Source organism: Miniopterus schreibersii (assembly GCF_964146895.1).
Source record: "Miniopterus schreibersii genome assembly, chromosome: 4".
In the NCBI taxonomy this organism is placed as follows: domain Eukaryota; kingdom Metazoa; phylum Chordata; class Mammalia; order Chiroptera; family Miniopteridae; genus Miniopterus; species Miniopterus schreibersii.
Window position 1 is genome coordinate 59,639,714 of NC_138105.1, and position 21,255 is coordinate 59,660,968.

Sequence of the window (21,255 nt, forward strand, 5' to 3'; positions counted from 1 at the left end):
GTTTTCTTGTATTCTCTTTCTAAATCTTTAAGTTGTCATGTTAGATAGCTAATTAGCAACTTTTCTTCTGTCTTGAGGTAAGCCTGTAGTGCTATGAACTGCTCTCTAACGACTGCTTCTTCTGTGTCCCATAGATTTGGGGTTGTTGAGTGCTAATGTTTGTTTGTTTCCAGGAAGTTTTTTATTTTTTAATTTCAGTGGTAACGCATTCATTGTTTAATAACATGCTATTTAGCCTCCATGTGTTTTAATATTTTTGAATATTTTTATGGTAATTGATTTATAGTTTCATGCCATTGTGATCCAAGAAGTTCCTTGATATAAATTCAGTCCTCTTGAACTGTAGAGACTTATTCCATGCCCTAAAATGTGGTCTCTTGGAGAACGTTCCATGTGCACTTTAGATGAGTGAACATTCTACAGCTTTGTTGTGGAATGCTCAGTAAATGTCAATTAAATCCATGGGATCTAGTGTGTTGTTTAGGGTCTCTGTTTCCTTGTTGATTTTTTAGTCTGGAAGAATGATCCAGTGATGTCAGTGGGGTGTTAAAGTCCCCTACTATGACTGTATTGCTGTTGGTTTCTTCCTTAATGTCCTCCAAGAATGATATTTTATATTTATGTGCTCCTATATTGGAGCATATAAATTTACCAGAGCTATATTTTCTTGTTGTAGTGATACCTATAGTATTATGTAGTGGCCTTTTTTGTCTTTTTATGGCCTTTGCTTACATATCTACTTTGTCACATGTAAGTATTCCTACCCTACTTTTATCTTGTTTCCATTAGCATGGAAAATTCTTTTCCATCGCTCCACTTTCTGTCTGGGTGAATCTTTTGTTCCAAGGTAGGTCGCCTGAAGGCAGCATATATATATAGGTCATGTTTTCTTATCCATTCACCTACTCTATGTCTTGGATTGGAGCACTGAATCCATTTAGTGAGGGTTATTATTGATAAGTACTTATTTACTGCCATTTATTTTTCTTTATATCTATGTTCTCTCAATCTTGATAGAGTTCTTCTTAAAGCTGTCCCTTCAACATTTCCAGCAGTGCTGGTTTGGTGGTAATGTACTCCTTTAATCGTTGTTTTTTGTTGTTGTTGGTTTCTTTTTATCTGGGATGCTCTATTTTTCCTCTTCAAATTTAAATGATAGCCTGGCTGGATAGAGTCATCTTGGGTTCAGGTTCTTGTTTTCATTGCTTTAAGTGTTTCATGCCGATCCCTTCTGGCCGGAAATGTTTCTGTTGAGGAATCAGCTGACATTCTTATGGGTACTCCCTTGTAGGACACTTTCTATCTCTCCGTTGCTGCCTTTAAGATTCCTTTTTCATCTTTGATGTTTGTCATTTTGATTATGATGTGTTTTCGAGTGGGTCTTTTTGGATTCATCTTTATTGGAACTCTGCATTTCCTGAAATTGTGTCACTTTTTCCATCACCAGGTTTGGGAAGTTTTCTGTCATCATTTTTTTTTATCAGGTTTTGTATTCCTTGCTCACTCTCTTCTCCTTCTGTACCTCTATGATGCAGATGTTCTTATGATTCATGTTGTCCCAAAGTTCCCTTAAACTATCCTCCTGCTTTTTAATTGTTTCTTTTTGCTTCTCTAATCGGGTGCATTTTCCTAACTTGTCATCCATGTCACTTATTCAGTCTTCTTCCTCATTTAATCTACTTTTGATCCCTTCCAATGTATTCTCGATGTCAGAGATGTTATTTTTCATTTCCAACTGATTTTTATTTATGGTTTCTAAGTTTCTTGAAATTCTCACAAAGATCCTATAGCATAACCATTACTTTGAACTCTATATATGACAAACTGCTTGCCTCCATTTCGTCTGGCTCCCTTTCTGGAGTTTCCTTTTTTCGTTCATTACTCGGTTGTTTCTCTCACTGTCCATTTTTGCTGTCCCTTTGTATTTGTGTCTATGTATTATATCAAATTGCTATGCTTTGCAGTCCTCGTAGGGTGGCCTTATGTAGTAAGTGATTTGTGGTACCCAGTGGTCTAGTCTCTTAAATCTCCTAGGCTGGGTGGTATAGGAAGTTTCATTATGTGAGTTATTTGGGCTCTCCTGTTTTAATAGGGCCTTGAAGGTTGTTGTCCCACTCATGGGAGGAATCTCCTCTCAGACTGGCAAACTGTGAGGCTCAGCTCTGACCACATTGTGTGAGTTGTTGTGCAGGTGCTGTCAGAAAAAAACAAAATGAGAAACAAAACAAAAACATACACAAGACCCCTACAATAACAACAAAAGCATATACAAATGAAGAGAGAATTAGGAAGGAGAATTGAGAACAATAATAGAAGAATGGAAAAGAAAATAAAATGTGAGGAGAAAGTAGGGGAAGAAAAATGAATATGAATGTGCAGAGATGAAAGAAAGAAAATAAGAATAAAGATAGGAGGAGGGAAATGGTACAAAAGAATAGAGGAAGAAAATAATTAGGAAAAGGGAAATAGTGGAGAAAGCAGTGAGACAAAAAATAAGAAAAAGGAAAACAAAGAGAAAGCAGGAAAGGAGGAATAAATAGGGTAAGAAAAGGGAGGAGAGAATTAGATTTCTAAAAGAAAAAACAGAGACTAAAATAATAACAAAAAATTAAACAAGAAAGATAAGAAGGGCAAAAAAGAAAAGTAGCATTCAACTCAGGAGCAGTTAGTGCCTCCTGGGTCTTCCCTTTGGAGCCTGCTCTTCTGATGACTGAGGCTGACTGTTCTGTCTGCCAATTCTGGACTCCCCAGGAGGTACTTAGCTGCTAACCACTCTCAGAAACTGTCCTCTTTTGGCTCTCAGCAACCTGCTTGACTTCAAACAATGCACAGTTTGTGTCTTTCTTTTCAGGACTTGGCAGCACGTGGGAGGGGCCAGGCTGCACTCTAAGGCTGGTTTGTTAGCAGCAGGGGACCCAGGGATGGGTCAGCAAACTTCCCCATGTTCTCTGGGCTCTGCCTGTGCCTGCCTTCACCTGCCAGCCAGCTGGCAATCTTAATCACTCAAAAGTCTGTTTCTGAAAGGGCTTTAGACCTGATCAGGAGTCTAAACCTCTGGGTTTCCTGTGAGAGCAGGTACCCTTCAGAATTCAAGGAAAGTGATGGGTGTGTTTCCCAGTCCCAGGACTGCTACTCTGAGAGTGTCCCAGAATATGTCCCTGCCCTCGGCTGGGCATATTTCCTCGTATACAGTCCAGTGGGATCAGCTGGGAACTTGGTGTTTCTATCAGCTCTCCTGTGAAGGCTTAGCACCAGTCAGGTTCCCAGATTAGTGGGGCAGTCAGCCCTACCCCCACACCAGTGACTGAGTCTGTACAAACCCTTAGGCTTGGTTTCGGCAAAGGTCAAGATGCAGGGTGTGGCAGGCAGGACTTTGGAGGCTGTGGCAGGCTGTACCACCAAGGGTAGGGTTTTTCCCTTTGCCTGAGCTGTGGCTTCTGGAAGGGGTTATAGCCTCTCAGGAAAGAGTGCTGTTACAGTGTGCTGGGGTGTGACCACATGCACATCTACTTGCCCCCTCTTTCCTACCCCAGCCTCTCCTCAGGCACCTTCAGTCTCCACTGCCCTCCTTCACTGAACCCTCAGGTGAGTAGCTGCAAATGAAAATCCTGTGCTCTTGATTTTCAAGGAAAACTGCTGCTTTATTGCCCACCAGCTCTAGTCTGCCAGCTCCTGCCTCCCGGTGGCCATCAGTTCTGCTGTCTTTCATGGCTGTGTTACCAGAGAGATGATGAAGAAACCTTGGTTCTTGTCTTCTTGAAGGAAATACTTCAATCCAGAGACAGTGTAGAAAAGAAAATAAGGATTTATTGGTCACAGCAAAAATGTACTTAGGACAACAAAACAAGGAAGGGCATAGAAGAAGCAGAGGAGAGCCTAGGCTGGGGTGCTTAGGCTCACTGAGAAGTCAGAGAGAGAAGAGGACAGGTTTGTGGACCTTGGAGACAGGTTCAGGGGTAAGCCTGGGATGAGCCGCCCCTGCCCATTGCTCCCCTGGTCACAAGTCTCTCAGAGTCCCCTGGGAGGGGAGAAGGAAATGGCATTAGCATGCTTCCCTGGTGGGGAGGGGGAGAGTGTGCCCTGGGACCTTCATTTTCATGGGTTTTCACGGCTGGGCATATAGAGGAGGTCTTAGGTGAGGATCAATAGAATATTTGTCACCTTTATGCTGATATACCAAAATGAGGTTTATTCTCTTAAATTCATTTGTCCTTGGGAGTGGTTGGTAAATGGCACTAATTGGATTTCTGTTATTTATCTCCAGGTAACCATATTTAAGCTATCTGCCCTCTGGCTGAGGAGGAGAAATAAAAAATTTTACCCTGAGATAAATATTTGCATCTCAGGTGGATTAAATTGTAATGAGCACTACTCGCTTTCTTTCTGTCTTCCTTCCTTCCTTCCTTCCTTCCTTCCTTCCTTCCTTCCTTCCTTCCTTCCTTCCTCCCTCCCTCCCTCCCTCCCTCCCTCCCTCCCTCCCTCCCTTCCTTCCTTCCTTCCTTCCTTCCTTCCTTTCTTCTTTCTTCTTTCTTTTTGTTTCTTTCATTCCTTCCTTTTTCCTTCCTGCTTTCTTTCTTTTAACAGAGACATTTTGTGGTTTGGGTGGTATTGGTGAGTTTTGCTTCTTAATATTATTTTATAATAAGCATCTTTGATTTATTTTTGTGTAATTAATACCAGCTATCTAATTGCCTGATTCATTAAGATTCTTGTTCAAAATATCATAGTTACTCTTGTCAGATTTTGGCAATGCCTCGTGGTGGGTGAGAGTCCTGGTATATGTAACTAGGGATGCAAAGATGATTTTGTTTCCTTCTTACTTCACTGGTCACTCCTTCTGGATCAATAATGCAAGATTAAGTATTTTTCTATTCTTCTCAAACATAGTAATATGAATTCCTGAATCTGCAGACATACAAAAAAGATACAAACTAATATGCACCCCCAACCCATGCAATATTCTGACATATAAAATCAGAGCGACTGGGAATATCTCTAATGTTATTTAAAGGAAGGACAAAAGAATGATTTTAGAGAATAAATTTGACACAGATAAGTGATACACAGATAAGTAACAGTGTTGTCAATACTTTCTTTAGCTTTACAAGGAAAACAATATTTAGTTGGCAAGGTTGACAATTTGACTCACCGTAGGAAGGAGAAAGCCAATGAACTGAAAAAAATGGAGGGTTTACTGTGCTGCATTTACCTATGCTGCCATCCTGACGGGAATCCTTGGCTTCAATTGCTTATCTGTGGGATTGGCTTTTCTTTCCATTTTAAGTAATAAATTATTTGGTCACATTTCTCAAGAAAAATATTTGAAAATGCTTCATATATTATTATTTTTTGTGGGCAAAAGTTGGTTTACAGATGTGAGTGTGAAACAGAGTTCATTCTTGTACAGTAAACGGTCGATTTCGTGGACCTTGATTTAATGGACTTCAGATTTAACAGGAAAAATTCACATCCATATGTCATATGTGAAAATTAACACCCTGCTAATTCAAAAATTCTTTTAACCAAGATTTACTTATAATTAAATTAATAGCTTATGTTTTGTTCTTAATTCACTGTTATTTTTAACAAATTTTATGAATAAGGCATATGTTGAGAAAGAGCACTATAGTAATATCGCCAGCATAAATAAATTTTACATATCTACAAATATAGTCTACATATTTAAATCCAAGTGCCACCACTCATAAACAGTGTTCCTCAGATGATTAGCACTTGATCACACCACATCAAGTACAGTAACTGGTTGTGTTGTCACTTGGTGTGACTTTCTGCAGCAGTTTTAACCTGTGCCAGCTCATGTTCCCACCTGAGCTAAGTCACACCCCAGCCCCAGGCATTTGTTAAGTGGAGATGCCTGGTGAATGCACGCAGTTACTAGACCTAGTCAGTATAAATTTATAATTACAAATTATAAATTTTTAAAAAAATTTTTAAAATTAAAAAAATTTTTTTTTATTTTATACAAAACTTTTCTGTGAAGTGAAACTTTCTTGCCTACTTAATTTTAAGTACATAAACCTGCCTAATAAGTGAAAACAAGTAAACTAACTAATGTGTCAAGCTTTTAACATATTCATTTGGAAAACCTACTTTATTACCTAATGGACTTTCCCTTTAAGGGACACCCCCTCACCTGAATAAGTCTCTTATATCAAGGTCTTACTTTACTCTCATTCTCCCACAACCACATCATAAATACAACTAAACAAAGAACAACAATCACTCCAAACCACATGAAATCTAGCTTAACAGGCATCCTACAACAAGAATATAAAGAAGACGCCACTGATACTGGTAGGAGGGCCAGAGACACTGAACAGGCTGGTCCCACACCCACAAGTGTTGGATAAAACTGCCCTAACCTGGTGAAGGGAATAGAATAAAGATCCAGGAGGCACTGAGAGTCCCAAACAAGATGAACCCAAAGAGGCCCACACCAACACACATCATAATCCAATGCAAAAGGTTGAAGACTTAAAAAATCTTAAAAGCAGCAAGAGAAAAGGAATGAGCTCCCACAAGACTGTCAGCTGATTGCTCACCAGAAACTTTGCATGCCAAAGGGATTGGCAAGAAATATTTAGAGTGGCTGAAAGCCAAGATTACTCTACCCAGCAAAGCTATCGTTTAGCATTGAAGGATATGTAAATAGCTTCCTGGAAAAGAAAAAGTTAAAAGAGATCCTCACCACAGAACCAGTATTACATGAAATGTTCAAGTGTCTTCTTGAAGAAGAGGAAGAAGAAAGATTAAGAATATGAACAGTCAAATGCCAATAAATACATACCTATCAACAACTGAATCCAAAATAAATTAATAAATAAATATAAAGGAACAGCTGGAATAGAAACAAACTCATTATGATGGTGGTCAGATGGGAGGAGGGTTGGAGGCTTTAGTAAAAGAGGTGAAGGGATTAAGAAGTTCAAATTGGTAGTAACAGAATAGACATGAGGATGTAAAGCACAGCATAGGGAATAGAGTCAATAATATTGTAATAAGTCTGTGTGGTGTTAGATGGGTATGAGGTTTCTCGGGGTAATCACTTAGTAAGTTATAAAGGCCTAATCACTGGAGTATAGTCCTGAATCGAACATAATACTGTATGTCAACTGTCATTGAAAAATAAAAATAATTTAAAATAATAATAAAAACAAAATAAAACTGAAAAGAAAAGCTATACATTAATACTTATACCAAATCAATAGCAATATAGGCACAGAGACTCCCTCTCAAACATGAGATATGTTCACCTTTCCATTAAGACCCTTTGTTATATATATATATTGTGAAAAGGTTCACACATGTTCATGTATTTACACAACAGTTTCATTAATCACTGTGGGTTATTCATCTAGGTTCAATGAGTGTCAGTCTATGACAAATCACCACCATTTTTTGGTACACCCACACTCTCACAGTGCCTTACAATTTCTTTTGTTTAAATATGTTTATAATGACTTATAGACAGAGATGAAGGGAGAGGGAGAAAGAGATAGAAACATCAATAAGAGAGAAACATGTATCAGCTGCCACCTGCACAACCCTCACTGGGGATGGGGTCCGCAAGAGCCCTGACCAGGAATTGAACCAGTGACCTCTTGGTGCATGGGACGATGCTCGGCCAATGCAGCCACACTGGTCGGGCTGCCTTATAATTCCTTATGTGAAATGCGTGCAATATTCTGAGTCATGTCTTGAGCCAAACACTATTCTATTTTTACTCTTATCTTTCTCTTCCCCTTCTACCTTGGCCTGCTCATAACTCCTGACCCAGTCTCTACTCTTCTTTTTGTTTTCTCTTTTAGTGTGCTGCTCTGATGGTCTGATCCTGCCAGAGAACAGATTCAAAGTCAATGCTGAATACCCAGCTCAGAGGGACAAGACAGAACAGTGATGCTAGCCACCCGTCCCATTTTCCTCTCACCAATGGCTTTGTATGGTGGCTCCATAATGGCTGCGACTGAGGCCCTGGTGCATGTGAGGAACACTCTCCTGCCACTCTGGCTGTGGGTGCTTCTGTTCTCATATGAATGGTCTCTGGTTGTGAACTCCCAACGCCATGGTCCCGCAGAAGTGGTGATTCCCAAGAGGCATGCCAGCCGCATGCAGCCCCCAAGCTGGCTCACTTACAGCCTGCATTTTGGGGGCCAGAGGCACATTGTCCACATGAAAGTTAACAAGCTTTTCTTGTCCAAGCAGCTCCCAGTGTTCACCTACACAGACCAGGGGGCTCTTGTTGAGGACCAGCCTTTTGTCCAGAATGACTGCTACTACCATGGTTATGTGGAGGGGGACCCAGAATCCCTGGTTACCCTCAGTACCTGTATGGGAGGGTTTCAAGGAATATTACAGACAAATGACATTGTTTATGAAATAGAGCCCAAAAGACATTCTACCACATTTGAACATCTTTTATATAAGGTAAACTGGGAGGAGATACAATTTCCACCCATGAGATGTGGACTGACAGATGAAGAGATAGCACGACAATTGAAATTTCGAGAGAGTGTTAATTTCACTTTGATGCAGAGTGGGTATGAAGGCTGGTGGACCCATAGGCGGGTTCTTGAACTGGCCGTGGTGGTGGGCCACAATCGATATCGTTATCACCAAAGTAACACCTCAAGGGTGCAGTTTGAAGTATTCCTTGTTCTCAATGAAGTAGGTAACTTTTTGGAATCACTGGATATTACTGTGGTTTTAATAGGAATTGAGGTCTGGACTCAATCAAACCCCATTAGAACAGATACCATAGATGATGCCCTGGACGATTTTTCCATATGGAAGTTATATGGCTTTAATAATCGCTTACCCCATGATGCTGCACATACTTTTCTAATGCGTGACTATGGTGTTACTGTTGGCTTAGCCTTTATTGGTGGACTATGTCAGTTTCGTTACAATTGTGGGGTTGAAAGTTTCATGACTGATGATTTGTATAAATTTGCATATATTGTGTCACATGAGCTTGGTCATAATTTGGGTATGGAGCATGATGACAACACTTGTGGATGTGGACATAAATACTGCATAATGTATCCAGCACAAGTAAAGGCAACTAGATTCAGCAACTGCAGTTATGCAGCCTTCATGAACTACATTGGAAATCAAAACTGTATGTACATTTCATCAAATACAAGGAACATCTTCACATTTACACAGTGTGGGAACAGTGTGGTTGAAGAAGGAGAAGAGTGTGACTGTGGCACTTTTGATTTGTGTATGAAAGATCCATGCTGTACGTCAAACTGCACACTCAGACGTGGCGCTGTTTGTGCTTTTGGGCTTTGTTGCAAAGACTGCCAGATTGTGCCAACAGGCGAAGTTTGTAGACCAGAGGAAAATGAATGTGATCTCCCAGAGTGGTGCAATGGGACATCCTACCATTGTCCAGAAGATGTGTATGTGCAGAATGGGAACCCATGCAAGGGCGGTGGCCACTGCTATGAAAAGAGATGCAATAACCGTGAAGAACAGTGTAGGAAAATTTTTGGCAAAGACGCCAAGAGTGCAAATCAGATTTGCTACAGGCAGATGAACACACAAGGTGACCGTTTTGGTAACTGTGGTATCAAGAACGCTGCATATGTAAAATGTGACATCTCAGATATCTTGTGTGGGAGGATTCAGTGTGAAAATGTGACAGAAATTCCCCATCTGAGAGATCATTCTACGGTGCATTGGACTCACTTCAATGGTGTCACCTGCTGGGGTACAGACTACCACTTGGGGATGACCATACCTGACATTGGTGATGTGAAAGATGGCACAAAGTGTGATACACAACATGTCTGCCACGAAAGAAAGTGTGTCCATATGTCACTTCCACTAACTAGTTGTTCACCTGAGACCTGCAATATGAATGGGGTCTGCAACAACAGAGAACACTGCCATTGCAACCAGAAGTGGCACCCTCGCTTCTGCCTGGAAGAAGGCAGTGGAGGTGGTATTGATAGTGGCCCACCCCCCAAGAGAAAACTACAAGGAACAGGAACAGGAAAGTTTTACCTGCTACTACTTTCCTTGATTCCTTTTTTTGTTGCATTATGCCTGTCAATTTTGTGTTGCATGACACGGAAAAGGAAAGATAAGAGTGAACAGCAGAGTGTGCCTCCCTCACATGGGGGAGAGGAGGAAGATGTGTAGACTCTATCTTTGGAAGAACAAGATGTTCCAATTTCATCTAAGGAAGAACAATGAAATGTTCTTCTGCATTTTAGAAAGAAAAGCAACAATGTACAATTTCAAAACGGAAACCTAAACTTATCCAATTTCCCATATTCTAACTTTTAGTCTCCTGGCTATAAAACTGTTACACAATGTGTTACAGACCATTGACATAATCTGAGACTTTTTGTTCTTTGGGATCATAAAACATTGGCCATTAAACAATTAGCAAAATATCCTAATTCTTAGACTATTTCTACTTTACATTACTTCTTATTTTTGCTTCTAGCTTTTTTTCCCCGTTTTTCTGGGTGCCCCTTACCAACTTTCACCATTCTGTACTTCAGTTTTCAAACCTGGTAAAATGTTGTTAAATATTTTGCTAAGGAGCTTGTGTGAAGAGTAAAAGAACCAATACAGTAAAATACTTGTCCAGAGTAACTTCCCAATAAATACTAAACCCTATTATTATTAGAAAACTCACTCTGATTTTCCTGTTCCTGCTCCTTTTGTGCATTTTAGTCTTGTTAATGTTGGTGCTCCAAGATCCCAATGCAATCGCCCTACTCTGTCACTCACTTCTTTCATGTTGACTTGCCTCAGCCTTCCTGATGCCCTGGCCAGGCTCCATTAACTCCCTCACCCCATACCAACTGAAAAGCAAGTAATATTAGAAAAAGAACATCCTGGTGACAGTTATTTTGATTTCAACTTAGATGTATTGAAAATACTATGTCCTCAGATCAGACAGGCTTACCTTCAGTTGCTGAGCGCTCCAGAACCAGGGCCAAATGCACCATCCTCACATTCTCTGTACCTCAGGGCCCAGTGGAATTCAGGCCTAATCATATGATCCCACATTCACACATCCTCATTCTCCTCTGCACTACCCTTAACCTTTCATCCTTGCTTCCCCAGCTCTTCCACTGCACCCTCTGTGATTCAGGATGTTTCCTCAAGTTCCCCAACCCCACATACATTCCCAAAATGCATCCTCTAAAAGTCCCTTGCACCTTCTTGCTCTAGCTGAAACTGAATTGATCCAACACCATTTCACCTACAGCATCCCAGGTGTAGAGGTTTCTCCCCCAACAACCCAAACAGCTCAAGACCTAGGATTGGGTTAGGAGACCCCCTTGTATCTCGTAGATGCTTCCAGACTGCCTTCCCTACTTTCTCCTTCAACACCCATTCCTCTATGTGTCTTCAGATTTTACCATCTCTTAACCATTCTTTTCACTTTTCATTGACATACCTCTTAGTCACTCCCTCCTTGATTTATAATTTCAATATTTTTTCTGCTGTCTCCCTATCCACCACACTGCCAGTATTAATTCTCAGTGACATTAAAGTACATGTAGATAATCTCTTGGTTCTTGGCCTCATTAGGGTTACATTTTATCCTACCCTCATCTAAGATGCCTACCCCTATGGCCATCATCAATGACTACACTCCACTAAAATCTTGGTTTAAAAGTCAATAATGTCCTATCCTTCCAACTCACTCTAGTATTTCCACTGCAATAATTTTAGGTTCTCTGTGAAGTCTTCTGTCTATGGACCCTTCCATATTTTTACTTTCCATCACCCTCTTTATTTTTCTCTTCTCCTTCTTTACCCAGTCTACACTCAAAGTAAATACATTAACACTCTAATATTCCCCCAATCCTGTGGTCATAAGCAATGGGTGTCAAATTCAAATATTATTTAGGTGCCCGTGATTCAGCAGTGAAGAAGTGACAGAGCGGGAAAGATAGAGGGGTGAGGAGATCTCATGAACTTATGATTCAAGGAACTTACATAGGTATCTGTGCTACGTATGTGTGTGATGAGCAAGGGGAAGCAATACAAATAAAAGAATGTGGAGAGGCATAAAGTTATCTGCAGATGAGAGAATACAATAATAAGAATGAGAGACTTCTTTGAACAGGTGACATTAGCTATCAAATGTGAATAATGAGCAAAAGAAGGAAAAATGCAAAGTCCTTGGAATGGCATATTAGAGGGGCAGGAAGAAGGTTAGTGGGGTTAACTAACTAGTGAAAGGATTAGTGGAGACAGGATTGGAGAACTGGACAAGGCTAAGTCCCTGCACTCCAATACAAAGTTGTGGGGGTTTTGCTTTGTTTTGTAGGTTTTTGTTTCTCATTTATTTATTTATTTATTTGTATAATTGGAGCCTATTGGAGACTTAGTAGTGGTGGAGAGATATGATCTGAATTATTCTTATGATTACCCAAATTACTAAGCTATTCTAAAGAGTAGCCTGAGGCTATTATGGCAAATGGACTGCAGGAGGCAAGAGTGGAGACAGAAAGACCTCATGGGATCCTGTAGCCATAGTTCACACTAGAGATGGCAGATGTTTGAAATAGGACCATAACATTGGAGATGGTGAAATGAAGTCAGATTCAGAATGTATCTTGAAGTCAACTCTGTGGAACATGGGACTCGCTGATGAATTAGGTGTAAAGGATAATGGAAAGAAAGAAATCCAGACTTCTGCCCTGAGCAGCTAGATTGTTAATGCCCTGTGGGTAGATGCAGTCAAGGAAGATTTGGGCATTTGGCAGAATCCAATGAAGGAGAATAAATTGATTCAGGATAGAAGGGGGTGATTCCAAAAAGAAAGTCCTTGATAAGACATCATGGGGATAGAAACCAGAGCTCAAATGAAGTCGATTGCCTCAAGTACACCTCTTTCATTCAAAAGGTTTCCAGTGGAAATGGTGAAAAGATGACACAACTCTCATCTACTTTAACCTAATTTCTCTTCCAGTTCCATGGGGAAGTTCTCAGCTGAGAGTATCGGATACATGGAGAGGGAGGGCGAGATCTGGGGAGAACGATGTGTGAAATAATCATCTGAGAGTGGAAAATGAATTAATCAGGAAAGTGGGGCAATGTCTAGTGATGTTGAGTGCCTGTTTCAGATCTGTCATCAGAAATTTGAAATTAGTCCAGTCACCACTGTTCTGTGTTTTGTTTTGTTTTTCCTTTGGCATAATTCAATAGACTAAGTATCTGTATGAAACACATATTTGGGTTTAAATGAGGTATACGTTCCATTATTTTAAACTATGTTAGTGTTTAATTGTTCATGGAATATGTCTCTTTGTGTTTCCTAAGCCAAGGTCCAGCTAATGGATAATGTGTATTTGTGTGCTTTTAATTTGCTGTCTCATTTCTAACCATCCTTGCCATTTGTACTCTGCTTTGTCACACAGGAAATGCAAACATACAAATTAAATTACTTTTTGCCAGTCCTCTCATTACTAGTTTCTTCAATCTTTGGAAACTAGAGGGGGACTGGAAACCTGGGAAGTGTTTGGATTACTATTCAAATCAGTCATGCCTCATTAACAGCTCTAGCCTTTACAAAGATAGTAACTTTTTTATTATTATTAATTTCAGAGAGAGGAAGGGAGAGGGAGAGAGAGATAGAAACATCAATGATAAGAGAGATGCATTGATCGGCTGCCTCCGGCAAGCCCCTCTCTGGGGATCGAGCCCACAAAAGGGCCCTGTGCCCTGATCGAGAATCGAACCACAAATTTCTGGGTCCTAGGTCTATGCTCAACCACTGAGCCATGCCCGCTGTGCAAAGATAGTAACTTTCAGGCTGCACATTATGACTATATATAATAATGGGAGTGCAAAAGTGGGTTTAAAGTTGTGAGGATGTGAAACACAGTTTATTCTTTTATTATTTATTAATTATTGTGTTCTTTCCCATACACATGATGGTAAACCTTCTTTTGCCCCACCTCGGTATATGATTATCATTAAAATTTTATACATATTACATATTTTTTTCATAACTATCAGAACCAAGAGTACTATCAGGCTCAGTGATACTGGCACAGCTACCAAGCATGTTTCCCTCAGGTTTAGAGTCTTCAAGGAGATCTTTCAATTCTCCACCAACTCCCTGAGGTTTCAGTACCAGGTTGGCCAACCTTCTCCTCAGGAATTCTAGTCTTAGATCCATGGGACTTATTCCAATGTTGTACGTTCCAATAATCCCATTTCTTCCCTTGATCCCCAGTCCTATGAGCAATAGTTACATCTACTTGTTAATAACTCATGACTATCTCTGAGGTGTTGTTGCATTTTATGACAGATCTCAACTGACAGGTCATTATCTTAGTATTATAGAGGACACAGAAGGGAGTCTGACATCAGAAGCTTTTAACTTTTTTCACACCACTGCTTGGAACACCTTGTAGATATGACTTACTCTTAGACAGAATTTCCTCAAAATCTGGAAAGACAGAAAATAATACTTGCCACTCAATTCATTTGTACATTTTTAAAATTTACCTTTATTGTTGAAAGTATTACAGATGTCCCCTTTTTTCTCCCCATGGACTTCCTCCGCCCAGCTCCGACCCCTCCCCAAGCCTTCACCACACTATTGTCCATGTTCATGGGTTATGCATATATACATATGTTTTTCACTTAACCTTTTCCCCCACCCACCCTCCGCTTCCCCCTGAAATACCTCACAGTGTTGCATGCCTCACTATCTCTGGATCTATTTCGCTCATGATTTTATTTTGTTCATTAGGTTCCACATATACGTGAGATCATGTGATACTTGTCTTTCTCTGCCTGGCTCATTTCACTTAGCATACTACTCTCCACGTTCCTCCATGCTGTCTCAAAGGGTAAGAGATCCTTCTTTTCTACAGCTGCATAGTATTTTATGGTGTCAATGTCCACACCTTTTTTATCTATTCATCTACTGATGGGCAATTGGGCTGTTTCCAGATCTTAGCCATTGTAAACAGCACTTCTGTGCTCATAGGGGTGTGTATATTCTTTCTGATTGGTTTCTCTGGCTTCTTATGATGTATTCTTAGAAGTGGGGTCACTGGGTCAAATGGCAGTTTCGTTTTTAATTTTTTGAGGAAACTCCACACTGTTTTCCATAGTGTTTGTACTAGAGTGCATTCCCACAAGCAGCACAATAGAGTTTTTCTCTCCACATCCTCGCCAGCACTTGTAGTTTGTTGATTTATTGATGATACCATTCTGCCAGGTGATACTTCACTGTCATTCTAATTTGCATCTCTCTAAGGATTAGTGGCCTTGATCTTTTCTTCATATGTCTCTTGGCCATTTGTATGTCCTGTTTATTTTTATTTTATTGTTTTAACCCACACCCAAGGATATTTTTTCCATTGATTTTCAGACACAGTCAGAGAGAGAGAGAGAGAGAGAGAGAGAAACATCGATGTGAGAGACACATGGATTGGTTGCCTCCAGCACTTGCCCTGATCACCAGGGCCGGGTATTGAGCCTGCAACCAAGGTATGTGTCCTTGGCCAGAATCAAAACAGGGACCCTTCAGTCCATGGGCCGATGCTTTAACCACTGAGCCCAACCAGCTTGGGCTGTATGTCCTCTTTAGAGAAATGTCCATTCAGGCCTCATTCCCAGTTTTTAATTACATTCTTTGTTTTTCTTTTGTTGAGTTCTATGAGTACTTTATGTATTTTGGAATTTAACTCCTTATCAGATGTATCTTTGGCAAATATGTTCTCCCATACAGTGAGTTCCCTTTTCATTTTGATGCTGGTTTCCTTTGCTATGCAAAACCTTTTTAGTTTGATGGGGTCCCTTTTGCTAATTTTTTTTCCTTTGTTTCTCTTCCCCCAATCAATATAGCTGTAAAATTATGGTAACTGAGAAGTCTGATATTTTGCTGCCTACAATTTCTTTCAGGATTTTTATGGTCATGCTTAATTTACGTACTTTATCCGTTTTGAGCTTATTCATGTGTCTGGTGTAAGTTGGTGGTCTAGTTTCATGTTTTTGCACGTACCTGCCCAATATCCCCAACACCATTTATTAAAGAGACTCACTTTACTCCATTGTCTGCTCTTGTTTCCATTGTCAATCAAATATTAGTTGAGCGTAATGGCTTGGCTCAATTTCCGGGTTCTCTGTTCTGTTTCTCTGACCTATATGACTGTTCTTTGCCAAAACCAAGCTGTTTTGATTACAGTGTCTTTGAAATGTAACTTCATATCCCGTGTTGTGATCCCTCCAACTTTGTTCTTCTTTCTCAAGATTGTTGCTGCTATTCACAGTCATTTTTGGTTCCATATAAATTGTTGAAGTGTTTGTCCTAGATATGTGAAATACGCCATTGCTATTTTAATGGGGATTTCATTGATCTATAGATGTAGCTTCAGGGTAGTGTGGACATTTTAATGATGTTAATTCTACCAATCAATGAACACAGCATAGTTTTTCACCAGTTTATGTCTTTACCTATCTATTTTCCGTGATCTGTAGTTTTCTGAGTACAGGACTTTTACTTCCTTGCTTATGTTTATTCCAAGGTGTCTTAATTTCTTTGTTGCAATGGTAACTGGGATTGTGTCTTTAGTTTCTCTTCCTCTGAGATCATTATTGGTGCATAAAAATGCCATTGACTTCTGGGTGTTAATTTAAATCCTACTACATTCCTGAATGAATTCGTTTATTAAATCTAGTTGTTTCTAGTGAAGTCCTTAGGATTTTCTATGTATAATGTCATGTCATCTGCAAATTATGTCAGTTTTGCTTCCTCCTTTCCAGTTTGGATGCCTTTATTTTTTCCACTTCTCTGATTACTGTGGCTGAGGCTTCCAGGACTATGTTGAATAAGAGTGGTGAAAGCAGACATCCCTGTCTTGTATCCGTTCTTTGAGGGAATGCTTCTGTTTTTTGCCCATTGAGTATGAAGTTAGCTAGAGGTTTGGAACATGTGGCCTTTATTATGTGGAGGTATGATCTCTCACCTGGAATTCCTACTTTCTGAGAGTTTTTATGAAAAATCTGTGTTGGAATTTGTGGAAATTTTTCTGTGTCCATTGACATGATCATGTAATTTTTATCGTTCAAATAGTTTGTGTGATGTATCACATATAGTGATTTGCCAATATTGTACAAACCTTACATTCCTGGAATAAATCCCACTTGGTCATAGTGTATGATCTTTTTGATATATTGCTGGATCCAATTTGTTAGTATTTTATTGAGAATTTTAGCATCTATGCTCATTATAAATATTGGCCTGTAATTTTCTTTCTTTGAAGTATCTTTAACTGGTTTTGGATATAGGATAATGCTGGCCTTGTGAAAGGAGTTTGGAAGTGTTCCTACCTCTTGGATGTTATGGAATAGTTTGAGTAGGATTGGTTTTAGCTCATCTTTGATGGTTTGATGAAACTACCCTGTGAAGCCATTCGGACCAGGGCTTTTGTTTGCTGGGAGTTTTTGCATTACTGCTTCAATTTCATCAGTACTTATTGGCGTATTCAGGTTTTCTGTTTCTTCTTGATTCAGTTTTGAAAGATGGTACTTTTCTAGGAATTTCCATTTTGTCCAAGTTGTCCAACTTGTATAGTTGTTCATAGTATTTAATTACAGTCTTTTGTATTTCTTTGGTGTCACTTGTTACTTCACCTCATTCCTTTCTGATTTTATTTATTTGCATCCTCTCTCTTTGTTTCTTGATGAGTCTGGCTAAAGGTTCATTAATCTTGTTTATCTTTTCACAGAACCAGCTATTGGATTCATTGGTCCTTTGTATTGTTTTGTTAGTCTCTATGTCATTTCTTTCCTGTCTGATCTTTATTAATTCCTTCCTTCTACTTACTCTGGGTTTTTCTGTATTCTCTTTCTAACTCTTTAAGTTTTCATGTTAAATAGTTAATTAGCAACTTTTCTTCTCTCTTGAGGTAGGCCTATAGTGCTATAAACTTCCCTCTTACGACTGCTTTTTCTGTGTCCCATAGATTTGGGGCTGTTGAGTGCTAATGTTTGTTTGTTTCCAGGAAGTTTTTTATATTTTAATTTCAGTGGTAACCCATTCATTGTTTAATAACATGCTATTTAGCCTCCATGTGTTTTAATATTTTTGAATATTTTTATGGTAATTGATTTATAGTTTCATGCCATTGTGATCCAAGAAGTTCCTTGATATAAATTCAGTCCTCTTGAACTGTAGAGACTTATTCCATGCCCTAAAATGTGGTCTCTTGGAGAACGTTCCATGTGCACTTGAGAAGAGTGTCCATTCTACAGCTTTGTTGTGGAATGCTCAGTAAATGTCAATTAAATTCATGTGATCTAGTTACTCTGCATCTTATTTATGGCCTCTGTTTCCTTATTGATTTTTTAGTCTGGAAGAATGATCCAGTGATGTCAGTGGGGTTTTAAAGTCCCCTACTATGACTCTATTGCTGTTAATTTCTTCCTTAATGTCCTCCAAGAATGTTTTTTTATATTTAGATGCTCCTATATTGGAGCATATAAATTTACCAACGCTATATTTTCTTGTTGTATTGATACTTATAGTATTATGTAGTGGCCATTTTTGTCTCTTTTTATGGCCTTTGCTTACATATCTACTTTGTCACATATAAGTATTCCTACCCCTAATTTTTTTGTTTCCATTAGCATGGAAAATTCTTTTCCATCTGTCCACTTTCTGTCTGTGCAAATCTTTTGTTCCAAGGTAGGTCGCCTGAAGGCAGCATATATATATGGGTCATGTTTTCTTATCCATTCAGCTACTCTATGTCTTGGATTGAAGCACTGAATCCATTTAGTAAAGGTTACCATTGATAGGTACTTATTTAGTGCCATCTTTTTTCCTTTATATCTATGTTCTCTCTCTCTCAATTTCTTGTTCTTAAAGCTCTCCCCTCTTCAACATTTCCAGCAATGCTGGTTTGGTGGTAAGGTAATACTTTATTCTTTTTTTTCTTTTGTTTTGTTTTGTCTGGGAAGCTCTATTTCCTCTTCAAATTTAAATGATAGACTGGCTGGATAGAGTCATCTAAGGTTCAAGTCCTTGTTTTTCATTCCTTTAAGTGTTTCATGCCAATCCCTTCTGGCCAGAACTGTTTTTGTTGAGGAATCCGCTGACATTATAATTGGTACTCCCTTGTAGGACACTTTCTGTCTCTCCCTTGCTGCCTTTAAGATTCTTTCTTCATCTTTAATGTTTGTCATTTTGATCATGATGTGTTTTCCAGTGGGTCTCTTTGGATTCATTTTTATTGGAACTGTGCATTTCCTGAACTTGTGTGACTTTTTCCGTCACCAGGTTAGGTAAGTTTTCTGTCATCACTTCTTTTATCAGGTTTTGTATTCCTTGCTCAGTCTCTTCTCCTTCTGACAGCTCTATGATGCAGATGTTTTTCTGCTTCATGTTGTCCCAAAGTTACCTTAAACTATCCTCCTGCTTTTTAACTCTTGTTTCTTTTTGCTTCTCGAATGGGGTGCATTTTCCTAGCTTGCAATCCATGTCACTTATTCAGTCTTCTTCCTCATTTAATCTGCTTTTGATCCCATCCAATATATTCTTGATATCAGAGATGTTATTTTTCATTTCCAACTGATTTTTATTTATGGTTTCTATTTCATGGTTCATGCTATTTTAGCCCCTCTAAGTTTCTTAAAATTCTCATGAAGATCCTAGGGCATACCCATTACATGGAACTCTATATGTGATAAACTGCTTGCCTCCATTTCGTCTGGCTCACTTTCTGGAGTTTTCTTTTTTCCTTCATTATGGGGTTGTTTCTCTGTCTCCCCATTTTTACTGCCCCTCTGTATTTGTTTTTAAGTATTATATCAAATTGCAATCCTTGCTGTCCTCCTGGGGTGGCCTTATGTAGTAAGTGATTTGTGGTACCCAGTGGTCTAGTCTCTTAAATCTCCTAGGCTGGGTGGTCTAGGAAGTTTCCTTGTGTGAATTATTTGGACTCTCCTGTTTTAATAGGGTCTTGAAGGTTGTTGTCCCACTCATGGGAGGAATCTCCTCTCAGGCTGGCAAATTGTGAGGCTGAACCCTGATCACATTGTGTGAGTTGTTGTGCAGGTGCTGTCTGAACAAAAAAAATTAGAATGAAACAAAAACATCCACAAGACCCCACCAATGCAACAAAAGCAAACACAAATGAAGAGAGAATTATGAAGGAGGAATGAGAACTATAATAGAAGAAAGGCAAAGGAAAGAAAATATGAGAAGAAAATAGGGGAAGAAAAAGGAATATGAATGTGCAGAGATGAAAGAAAGAAAATAGGAATAAAGATAGGAGAAGGGAAATAGTATAAAAGAAAAGAAGAAAATAATTAGGAAAAGGGAAATAGTGGAGAAAGCAGAGAGACAAAAAAGAAAAAGGAAAACAAAGAGAAAGCAGGAAAGGAGGAATAAATAGGGTAAGAAAAGGGAGGAGAGAATTAGATCTATAAAACAAAAAAGAGACTAAAATAATAACAAAAAATTAAACAAGAAAGATAAGAAGGGCAAAAAAGAAAAGTAGCATTCAACTCAGGAGCAGTTAGTGCCTCCTGGGTCTTCCCTTTGGAGCCTGCTCTTCTGATGACTGAGGCTGACTGTTCTGTCTGCCAATTCTGGACTCCCCAGGAGGTACTTAGCTGCTAACCACTCTCAGAAACTGTCCTCTTTTGGCTCTCAGCAACCTGCTTGACTTCAAACAATGCACAGTTTGTGTCTTTCTTTTCAGGACTTGGCAGCACGTGGGAGGGGCCAGGCTGCACTCTAAGGCTGGTTTGTTAGCAGCAGGGGACCCAGGGATGGGTCAGCAAACTTCCCCATGTTCTCTGGGCTCTGCCTGTGCCTGCCTTCACCTGCCAGCCAGCTGGCAATCTTAATCACTCAAAAGTCTGTTTCTGAAAGGGCTTTAGACCTGATCAGAGTCTAAACCTCTGGGTTTCCTGTGACAGCAGATACCTTTCAGATTTCAAGGAAAGTGATGGGTGTGTTTCCCAGTCCCAGGACTGCTACTCTGAGAGTGTCCCAGAATATGTCCCTTCCCTCGGCTGGGCAGATTTTCTTGTATACAGTCCAGTGGGATCAGCTGGGAACTTGGTGTTTCTATCAGCTCTCCTGTGAAGTCTTAGCACTACTTACGTTCCCAGGTAAGTGGGACAGTCAGCTCTATGCCCACACCAGTGACTGAGTCTGTTCAAACTCTTAGGCTTGGCCTCGGCAAAGGTCAAGATGCAGTGTGTGGCAGGCAGGGTTTCTGAGGC

At 39.6% G+C, this 21,255-nt stretch overlaps 1 pseudogene across 1 annotated transcript; it reads left to right on the forward strand.

The window, feature by feature from the left end:
- Positions 1–7,917: 7,917 nt before the first annotated feature.
- On the forward strand, positions 7,918–10,170 carry LOC308556266 (disintegrin and metalloproteinase domain-containing protein 20 pseudogene; annotated as a pseudogene). The gene has a single exon. The product of its transcript is annotated as a disintegrin and metalloproteinase domain-containing protein 20 pseudogene (transcript).
- Positions 10,171–21,255: the final 11,085 nt, after the last annotated feature.